Consider the following 11,115-nt stretch of genomic DNA (forward strand, 5'->3'; position numbering starts at 1 on the left):
TACTGGTAGTGATGGTTTTTAGTATTAAGTCTCAATAGAAGTATCTAATTATTTTAAATTGGATTTGTGTATTGTTTTGTAATGTCTGTTCACCTTATTCGTGGTGTGTGTTCATTTCAATTTACGAACAGCAGTTGCTTAGGAAACCTGCAATAATCTATCCATCCACTTGTCTAGCCCAGTAGTGTTAAGTTGCATTCAGTGGACAGTTTGTGGATGAGCTGTGTGCTCAAATGTTTTGTAAACAGAGTATGAGAGAACCAGTGGGAAAAGCCCAGATTTTTTTTCTCACTGCAGTGTAATCTTCTTAGCAATGAAGCCGACAGTGAAATTAAATTTTTATTAGTAGTTCAGCCTGTTTTTCTTTCTTTTTAAAAAAAAAACATTAATTAGTTTATTTTTGGCTGCATCGAGTCTTTGTTGCTGCACGCGGGCTTTCTCTAGTTGTGGCGAGCAGGGGCTACTTTTTGTTGCGGTGCGCGGGCTTCTCATTGCGGTGGCTTCTCGTTGCGGAGCACAGGCTCTAGGTGCACAGGCTTCTGTAGTTGTGGCTTGCGGGCTCTAGAGCGCAGGCTCAGTAGTTGTGGCGCACGGGCTTAGTTGCTCCGCGGCACGTGGGATCTAACCGGGCCAGGGCTCCAACCTCTGTCCCCTGCATTGGCAAGTGGATTCTTAACCACTGCGCCACTAGGGAAGCCCTCAGCCTGTTTCTTGGTAGTAATGATTATTCTTAGTCATGAGCTGGGTAGATAAAGTGAAATTGGCTGTTCAACGTCGTTCTTTGAAAAAAAAAATAATTACATGATTGCATTAATGGTTGTGCCATGTAGTAGTCAGTCCATAGACTACTTCCAGAGAGTAAGTTCATAGACTTCTCCTATTGAGAATTTGTCAGTGTCAAGGCATTGTGAAACCAATGGTAAAAGATACTCTTCTTTAGATATCTGAGAATGTTCTGGACTATCTAACTTTAGAGTGATTAAAGATACATTAGCAGATTTGTAGTGAAAAAATGTTCAGGTTCAGGGAGAGAAGTTCAGGGCAAGTGGAAATATAGAATAATTTGCAAGCATTTTTGGGGGGATTAGGACTGACTTTAGTTAGGAACATAAAATGTATTACTTATAGCTTTAGTTAAAATGATCATGCATGTTATTTTACGTTTAAATGTAGTGAATGGATCCCTGCTCCCCTCTCAGCACAATCACCTTGTTTTATTTTCATGGTGGCTTTACCACTGCTTGGTATTTTCTTATTTCTTTGTGGTCTTCACCCTACTGGAATTTAAGCACCATGGGAACAGGGGCTTTACTGTTTAATGCTGTTTTCTAAGTGCCTGGTCTATAGTGGGTCCTTAAGAAATACTTATTGAATGAATGAATTATTCACTAATTTAGCTGGATATGATTGAAATATGCAGAAATAAATTCAGTGTTACTTGTGAATGTAACTAAACTTCTGAACTTAAGAATGTCTCAGAGTTTTTTGTTTTTTTTATTTTTTAAATCAGTTTGAGAAGTGGGAAAAAGATCTGAGAGGCTTGTCACTGTTACTGTAGAATACAAGAAATTAGAGGTAAGGCTAAAAAGGCACCAGTCTCCAAAGATCATTAAGTAAATTTTTTGCTGTGTGTAACTATGTCTGAACTCATTATGTGAGCTATGACTATTAGCGTATTTTCTTATCAGTTTTATCTTCACAAGTTAAGACAAGCTTTTACTCTTAAGCATCTGATTTGGTGTATTTCCAAACTTAGACAAGTTTCTTTTACAAGTTGCAAAAGTTAAGAAATCTGAAGCAGGTGAGAAAAGAGTAGTTAGAAAACTATATTGCCGTTTTGCCACCATCTTGTAGGGGGATTGACGGAGGGGGAGGTATGTTTGCTTTCACTGTGTTCTCTGTGTTGAACCTATTACCTAATAACATTCTGAGTGTGCTGGTCATTACATGTGTTAGTCAAATGTAATAGTAGTGATGATTCCATCATATTTTTAGTGCATTGTAGAGTTTACATAGCACTTCCACTTTGTTCTCATAATAATCATTTAGGGAGGGAGGTCTTGTGGTATTCATGCTATTTTACAAATGAGGAATTACCCTTTTGGAGGAGCCAAACAACACGGCCCAAGGTCACACAACTAGAATTAGTAAATTAAACACTAGAACATACATCTTATGTGTTCTGGTTCTGTGTTCTTTAGAACCGTAGAATTTTAGATCAGGAAGAAGCCTTAAAGATTCTAAACTATATATATACATACATATATACACACATATATATGTATGTGTATATATATGTATACACACACACACACACACACACACACACATACACATATATGAATTTAACATTAGAAAGCTGATGTGCGAGGATTCTAACCCAGGTCTTCTCCTCAGATCGGATCTGTATTGTTTCTCGTCTTCCCCGTCTTTGATTTTGGAGATGTGTATGCTACTGGATGAACTGGCTGTCTGATAACAAAGGTATTTGGGTTTCTTAATATTTTTCTGATTCACATCTATATTTGTAATGGTGAATAGCTTCCAAAAACATTTAAATGTATTTTGAGGCAGCTTGAGATAGTGGAAAGAACATAAGCCTTAGAGCCTAGCAGATTTAAGTTGGAATCCTATGACTTCTTTCCTCATTAACTGTGACCTTGTGGAAATTACCTAACTTCTTTGTTTCCTCATCTATAAAATGGGCAGGATATTACCTACCTTGAAATAATCAAAGGTAGTGTAGTATGTTAAGTTCCTGACACATGGAATGTGCTCGATAATGTTACCATTGTTTTATTTAGCATTCATACAAATTGATATGAACAACTGTTAATGATCTTAAATGTTAGTGGAAATGAAGTTTTCAATATTATTACTACTACCTGTTGATTTTTATTGGGTGCTAGGCACTAAGCTAAGTGCTTGATAAATCTGTCATTTATTTTTAAAATATATTTTAAAATACATTTATTTATTTTATTTTTATTTATTTTTGGCTGCATTGGGTCTTCGTTGCTGCGCGTGGGCTTTCTCTAGTTGCAGCGAGCAGGGGCTACTCTTTGTTGCAGTGCGTGGGCTTCTCATTGCGGTGGCTTCTCTTGTTGCAGAGGACGGGCTCTAGGCACTCGGGTTTCAGTAGTTGTGGCACGCAGGCTCAGTAGTTGTGGCTCACGGGCTCTAGAGTGCAGGCTCAGCAGTTGTGGTGCATGGGTTTAGTTGCTCCGTGGCATGTGGGATCTTCTTGGACCAGGGCTCGTACCCGTGTCCCCTGCACTGGCAGGCGGATTCTTAACCACTGTGCCACCAGGGAAGCCCAAATCTGTCATTTTAAATCCTTAAGCAGGAACCACGCAAAGTACAGGTGCAAATCTCCTCACTTTACAAATAGCAAAAAATTGTAGGCATGCACCTTATCTCTAACCAAGAGCCCTAAAATAAATGTTGATCTACTTGGATCTACTAATGATAAGATAGGGAATAATTAAACATAAAGTATGTACACAGGAAGTGGTATTAGTTATTGTAATGAAATACTGGGGTCAATCTTAATGTCTAACAATAAATAAGTAGGTTATAGTACATCACGTGTGGTGGAATTTCATGAAACTATTAGTAGTTATTACAAATATTACAGAAATGGTAGAAATGCATATAGAGATGAAAAATTATGCACAGTTACATCCATTCTGTGGTTATAGTTTTGAACATTTTACACCTAGACATTCAGGCATGCACATATGGACAAAGCCTGGGAAGAAAAATGAGAAAAAGTGATTTATTAGTGTAATGGATGCTATATGATTATTCTAAACATTTTAAAGGTAGTTTCATGTGTCATTTTGTGGGAACCAAGGTCATATGCTTCCTGTGTAGTGTGCACTGAAGGACATTGATTGCCCTTAAAACATTCAGTGGGTTTGACCTAGATGACAGAGTCCAGTATAATGTTTCTTATACTTTGTGGACACTTTAAGTAATCTCAACTATTGGCTTTTTATTCTTTTAGTAAACTCTCAGCACACATTATCATTCAACCCATTGCATTTTGCAATGGAATTTTAGTTTTTATTTTTCCTTCTCCTTGTTCTTGAACGTGATAGCCACCACAAGTAGACCTATATATTATATAACTACTTTTGTACCTTAATGGATTTATTTGAGAATCTTCAAGTTCTTGGGCTTTAAACCCCAGATATATGATATGTCCCACTGCAGTATTATGAGGGAAACCATCCATTGTAATCTTTTTTGCCCATTACTTTTTCTTGTCTTGTCAATCAGCAAAGCAAATACTTTACTGCTCTCTGCCTTCCGAATTACTTCATATACTTTATGGTTGATATATTTTATGGTATGTGTGTTCTTTTCTGTTTCATTGCTTCCATTAAAAAGACTGGTTTAGGTGTTAGTTTGATTCCTTCTGTTTTTCCATTTATCTGTGAGTACTACAAGAAACAGTGCACCATTGATTCTTGCATTTCTCATTTATATTCTGATTTTAAAACAAGCTTGTTAGAAAGAATTTGCCTGGATAAATGGTATGATGGTCTTGGTGGTTTGAAAAGCTACCAGAATGCTGCTTTTTCAGTTGTTTCCAGTTAAGGGTTGATTCTCTGTGTGTCTGTCTGTCTCTCTTATTTATTTATTTATTTATTTCAACTATTTATTTATTTAGGCTGCATTGGGTCTTTGTTGCTGTGCGCAGGCTTTCTCTAGTTGTGGCTGGCGGGGGCTGCTCTTCGTTGCGGTGTGCGGGCTTCTCATTGAAGTGGCTTCTCTTGTTGCGGAGCACGGGCTCTAGGTGCGCGGGCTTCAGTGGTTGCAGCAGGTGGGCTCAGTAGTTGCGACACGAGGGCTGTAGAGCACGCAGACTTCAGTAGTTGTGGCGCACGGGCTCTAGAGTTCAGGCTCAGTAGTTGTGGCGCACGGGCTCAGTTGCTCCGTGGCATGTGGGATCTTCTCGGACCAGGGATCGAACCCATGTCCCCTGCATTGGCAGGCAGGTTCTTAACCACTGCGCCACCAGGGAAGTCCCTCCCTGTGCCTTTTAAAAATACAGAATTTTTCTGGGCATAGGACATACATATAGTTTAGTGTTTTTTATTCCAGAAAAAATGGTATTGTAATTATTTCTCTATAATAAGTTAGCTTAGATATTTTTTGTTGTTATCATGTTGGGAAGTTCATGGGGATGTGATTGAGGGCATATTTTATGTCAAAAGAATAGACTTTACTATACAGTTGTCCCTTGGTTTCTGTGGGGAGTTGGTTCCAGGACCTGCTGTGGATACCAAAATCTGCGGATGCTCAAATTACCGTGGTCAGCCTTCTGTATCTGTGGTTCCGCTCCCACAGATTCAGCCAACTCTGGATCATGTAGTACTGTAGTATTTACTGAAAAAAAAATCTGCATATAAGTGGACCCGCATAGTTCAAACCTGTGTTGTTCAAGGGTCAGCTGTATCTTTTCAGAGTGAGTTGTATATAAGATGCAGTTTTTGTCCTCAAAGAGTCAACAGTCAATACAGAAGGTAATTAAGGAAACAAAAACATTAAAAATATAGGGTCATTAGGAACAGAAAGAGGTAGTGATTATCTGGGAGACTTCAGGGAATGTGCCTTACAGAGGGGAGGGTAGTGATTGAGGTTCAGAAGGAGTTGACCAGGGCATTCCAAACCAACCCCCCACCCCATACATTGCTGTAGTATCGAACTGCTCTCAGTTGCCTTAACATACCACGAGTTTTGATGCCTCCATGTTTCTTTGCTTGAGCTGTTTCTAATGCGTGGAATGCTCCTGCATCCACTTGCCAGCATACTGTGCATATCATTCTAGATTTAGGTCACCTGGAAACCATGTCCGAGCTCCCCTTACCCAGTTAAGAGCCACTTCCCTAGGGCTTCCTGTGCATATTTATGCCAGTGTACTTTCTTTTTTAAATTTTAATTTAATTTTATTTTTTTGGCCACGCCACATGGCTTGTGGGATCTTAGTTCCCCAACCAGGGATTGAACCTGGGCCCTTGGCAGTGAAAGTGTGGAGTCCTAACCACAGAACTGCCAGGGAATTCCCAATGCCAGTGTACTTTCTTTTTTTTTTTTTTTGCGGTACGCGGGCCTCTCACTGTTGTGGCCTCTTTCCTTGTTTTAAAAAAAAAAAAAAAAATTTATTTATTTATTTATTTTTTGGCTGCATTGGGTCTTCATTGCTGCACGCGGGCTTTCTCTAGTTGCAGCAAGCGAGGGCTATTCTTCGTTGCGGTGCGTGGGCTTCTCACTGCGGTGGCTTCTCTTGTGGCGGAGCACGGGTTCTAGGCGCGCGGGCTTCAGTAGTTGTGGCACGCGGGCTCAGTAGTTGTGGCTTGCAGGCTCAGTAGTTGTGGCGCACGGGCCCAGCCGCTCTGCGGCATGTGGGATCTTCCCGGACCAGGGCTCGAACCCGTGTCCCCTGCATCGGCAGGCGGATTCTTAACCACTGTGCCACCAGGGAAGTCCCCAGTGTACTTTCATTGTACTCAATTGTAATTGCTTATGTGACACCTTCACTGTTTTGTAAACTCATGAGGTGGGGGACAACTATGTTTTACTCATTCCCCCCAACATTTTATTATGAAAAATTTCCAGTATATATAATTGTACAGCAGTCACCCATATACCCATCACCTACATTCTAACATTTTGCTATATTTGCTTTGTCAAATATCCACCCGACCATTGCTCCCTTCTATCCATTGATCATCCTTTTTTTTTTTTTTGATGGATTTCAAAGTAAGTTGCAGACATTAGTGCTTGTCAACCCTACAGACTTCAGCATTAAGGTCATTAAATGGAGTTCATGTTTTATTCATTTTTATCCTTTTATTTACATTTTGAAAATTGTGCCTGTTATTTTTATCATCAGGGCTATCGCAGTGCTAGTACAGAGGTGCTTAGTAATATTTGAATTGAAATTCTTAATTTTGTGAACTTAACTATAAGTGTATTGCACTTAAAAGGAACAATTCATTAAGGGCTGGAGTAGAGAGAACTTAATAGAATAAGGATAATTATTATGGTTATTAGAATAATTTATTGTTCAAAGGCTGAAATAAATGCTAGGTAAACAGAAAAGGGCAGTTAGGCAATGGATTTAGGGGATAGGGTTGGGAGGGATAGCTAAGTTGGAAGGATGCCAGGAACTGACTGTGCTAGGATTTTAACTGGGCCTTAAAGAACGATTTTAGGTTAAGTAGAAGGGGGCAGTTATGGTTATAGGTTGGAGAAACAGAGATGGGAATGAGCACCTTTCATGGAATACTGAAACAAAAATTGTGATTGCAGCTGTTGGTTCAGTTTCATTAATGAAAAAAGCATTGGTTTGTGGTCTTGGCAGGATCTGGTCAGGATTGCGAAGGGGCTTGGTGGTGTTAAAATATAACAAGTGTCCAAAGAGTGTCCAAATCTTGTATTTTTCTTAAACTCACAGTTGTAAAAATATACTATTTTTTAAAAAATTAATTTATTTATTTTTGGCTGCGTTGGGTCTTCGTTGCTGCGCATGGGCTTTCTCTAGTTGCAGCGAGCAGGGGCTACTCTGTTGCGGTGTGCGGGCTTCTCATTGCGGTGGCTTCTCTTGCTTCAGGCCACAGGTTCTAGGTGTGCGGGCTTCAGTAGTTTTGGCTTGTGGGCTCTAAAGCGCAGACTCAGTAGTTGTGGCACATGGGCTTAGTTGCTCCATGGCATGTGGGATCTTCCTGGGACCAGAGCTCGAACCCGTGTCCCCTGCATTGGCAGGCAGATTCTTAACCACTGCGCCACCAGGGAAGCCCCTAAAAATATACTCTTTAATGCTTTTTTCCATTTGAGTAAACTTTTGTCTTGGGTTATTCAGAATTTCTAGAAACTGGCAGCTCCTGGTGTTTCTGTAGAAGGTAGAAATTGGAAAGAAGAAGATCCCAGTGGCAAATTGAAGTCTATATGGAATAAACTTCATGGAGATTTCAATCATGGTTAGCTTAAACGTGGGCAGTATCTTTTAGGAAAGGCACATTTCTTTCTTGTGGAAAGAAGAGTGGTATGGTGATCACTGGTGGCTTAGACTTTGGGAAGCTTCTTAAGGACATTCTGGGGGAAATGCATCATTGAGCTGTGGGTTTCTGGCATCTGTGTGAATAAGGTTTAGATGATTAAGTGGCCCAAGAGGAGGGGGGAAGTGTGTTTGCTTTTCTTCCCTAACTACTCATGCCTTCTCTGTCTCTAAAACTGGGTCATTCTGTATATCAGAAGTTGCTTATTCCATGACTTAACAGCAGCTTTTCTTAAAGTGGGATTGGACCCACCTACATAGGGGATTTGTGAGTAATACAAGATGCCTGACACTTGTATACAGGTCTACTGAATGAGTCCCTAGCTGTGGGTCCTGTGACCCTGCATTTAAACAAGCGTTTATATGATTCTTATGCCCACTGGAATTTAAGAGAAGCACTCTCTTATAGATAGAATTTTCCATTATTTATTACGTGATCACCTATAAGTATGGTGGTGGAGCTGCTGTTCCCCTTTGGGGACGTACAGTTACAAACAATAAGTGCTTATTTGCTTTATAAGATTGATGGTAAAGTGTAGCTGTTGGGGATTTTCTGCTGCTCAAGATTTTGCTAGAGATCATTTTATGTACACAAGTAAGGAAAAAATATTGTTTTTATTGCATGTATTGAACAAGGTGTATAAGATATTTCAGGGGTTTCCTATGTGATAGTTTTAGACATTTAAATAAACAGAGGAGGGAAACTAACACCTCTCTTATATTTGAAATTGACTGATTCACAGGACTTTAAGAGCATAATCTCATTTGTCTGAAGAGCTGATATGTGGATTATCCTAACAGGGCACCCATCTATTTGTGAAGCAAATATGCAGAAGGCAGGTTCAAGCCCCGAGTTTTATCTCTTACTAGCTGTGTGACATTGGGCAAGACTTTTAATCTTTTAGAAAATAATCTTATGAGTGTTTAGGGGAAGTTAATGATGTGTTATGGAAGCCATTTCATTGCTTAAGTATTTTGGTAAGACTTCTGGTCTTACCATGGTGGCGTGAGGGTGTTTTTCTTCTTGTGTCTAATATAGAAATAACAAGGAGAACAGAAAAAAGCCCTCTGTAACTAAATTCCTTTTTTTCTTTTTTACATACTTGGAGACATAAAACGTGCAAATCACAAAAAATGTGTAAGGGTGGGGGTGGGTAGTGCATCAAAAAAGCATGGAGAGTAGTGAGCTAGTTAGCCCAGGGATGGCTGATCTGAGAAATCTCAAGTGCAAAAGATAATAACATCCTTTGTATGTGGCAATGGGAGTAGATAAGGAGGTGAGCGGGCTGGAAGATAAAGCCCTCGTGGACAAGGTCAGATTAGGAGAGATGGTAGGGCAGTATGTAATAACTATTGCGCAAAGACGCCATTATAGCAGGAAGTGATCTGTCTCCTTGGAAGCAGTGGAGAGAATGTTTTGCTTTTTGAAGTCAGCAAGAAAGAGGTCATCAGCCCGTTAGGAATGTGGGCAAATGACATGAGCAGGGAGAGTTTATGGAAAAGACAGTAAGAATGGCTCTTAAGTATAAGGAAATTAGAGAAGTGCAAATTAAAACTACAAGTATTGCTTCTTAGCCAGACCTGTTTGGTTCCTGATTTTTATTAGTGGGCAAATACTGCATTATCCAAATCTTCTGGTTTACAAGTTTTGAATAACAAGGGATTTATTGAAAATGTATGTGAAAATGTATGTTTGGTTTCTGAGTTTGTGAAGTAAAATTTTGTGTAGGGAGATTCACCTATAACCTGAATTATCATTTTTCAGTTTAGCAGATTGGCAAAAATTTGGAAGTCTTAACAGTGCTCTTAGCTGTACAGAAACACACCCATACATAGGTTGGTTGCTGGTGGAAGTACAAATTGGTATAACCTTTGTGTATGGAGGCCAATTTTAATATTATTTGTTAATATTACAAATGCATATGGCTTTTGGCCAAAATCTGCAATCATGTACCAGTTGGTATGAGGGACAGCTTATGTGTTCATTGACTAAAATGACCAGAGCAACATGGAATTAAATATTGTTCAGGTGGTTAAAACAGATAGTTTTGGTGTTCTAGTATAGATGTTGAAGAAATTAATTGGAAGAAAGCATTTGGGTGGTGGTGGTGGGAACAGCACTGATGGACACAGATTTAAAAATTTTTTATTAAGGTATCATTTACATAAAGTCCAAGTCACTGTTTTTAGTGTATGGTTCTGTGAGTTTGGGCAAATGTATATAGTTGTATCACCATTATCACAGCAACATATATTACAGTTCCAATATCTCTACCCCCCGAATCCCTCCAAAACTCCTTGGTGTGTGTTGCTCTTTTTCCCCAATCTGAGCCCCTGGCAGCCACTGATCTATTTTCCATTCATAGGTTTTTTGCCTTTTCCAGACTGTCATATAAATGGAATCATACAATAAGCAGCCTGTTGAGTGTGGCTGCTTTCACTTAGAAGAATACATTTGAGATTTGGCTGACTTGATATATGTGAAGTTTGTTTCTTTTTTACTGTTGAGTAGTATTCCGTTGTATGGATATAACATAATTTGTTTATCCATTCACCAGTTGAAGACATTTGGGTTGCCACCCAATTTTAGGGCTTCCCTGGTGGCACAGTGGTTAAGAATCCGCCTGCCAATGCAGGGGACACAGGTTCAAGCCCTGGTCCAGGAAGATCCCACATGCCGCGGAGCAACTAAGCCCGCGAGCCACAACTACTGAGCCCATCACCAGTTGAAGACATTTGGGTTGCTTTCCACCTTTTGGTGATTACAAATAAAGCCACCCAATTTTAGGGCTTCCCTGGTGGCACAGTGGTTAAGAATCCGCCTGCCAATGCAGGGGACACAGGTTCAAGCCCTGGTCCAGGAAGATCCCACATGCCGCGGAGCAACTAAGCCCGCGAGCCACAACTACTGAGCCCATGTGCCACAACAACTGAAGCCCGCGCGCCTAGAGCCCGTGCTCCACAACAAGAGAAGCCACCGCAATGAGAAGCCTGTGCACCACAATGAAGAGTAGCCTCTGCTCGCCGCAACTAGAGAAAGCCCGCGC

The 11,115-nt window shown here is 40.1% G+C and overlaps 1 protein-coding gene across 8 annotated transcripts in view; it reads left to right on the top strand.

Moving 5' to 3' along the window:
• The window catches only part of STAG2 (STAG2 cohesin complex component), a 117,975-nt gene that overhangs the window by 17,973 nt on the left and 88,887 nt on the right, over positions 1-11,115 (top strand). For 2 of the 8 annotated variants that reach the window (XM_007110950.3, XM_007110951.4), the window contains exon 2: positions 2,398-2,484. The exons of the other annotated variants lie outside the window; for them this stretch is intronic. The gene's annotated coding sequence lies outside the window, so the exon portion shown is untranslated. The remainder of the gene's footprint in view (positions 1-2,397; positions 2,485-11,115) is intronic. 8 annotated transcript variants of the gene reach the window in all.

Source organism: Physeter macrocephalus, chromosome 21, assembly GCF_002837175.3.
Source record: "Physeter macrocephalus isolate SW-GA chromosome 21, ASM283717v5, whole genome shotgun sequence".
Classification (NCBI taxonomy): domain Eukaryota; kingdom Metazoa; phylum Chordata; class Mammalia; order Artiodactyla; family Physeteridae; genus Physeter; species Physeter macrocephalus.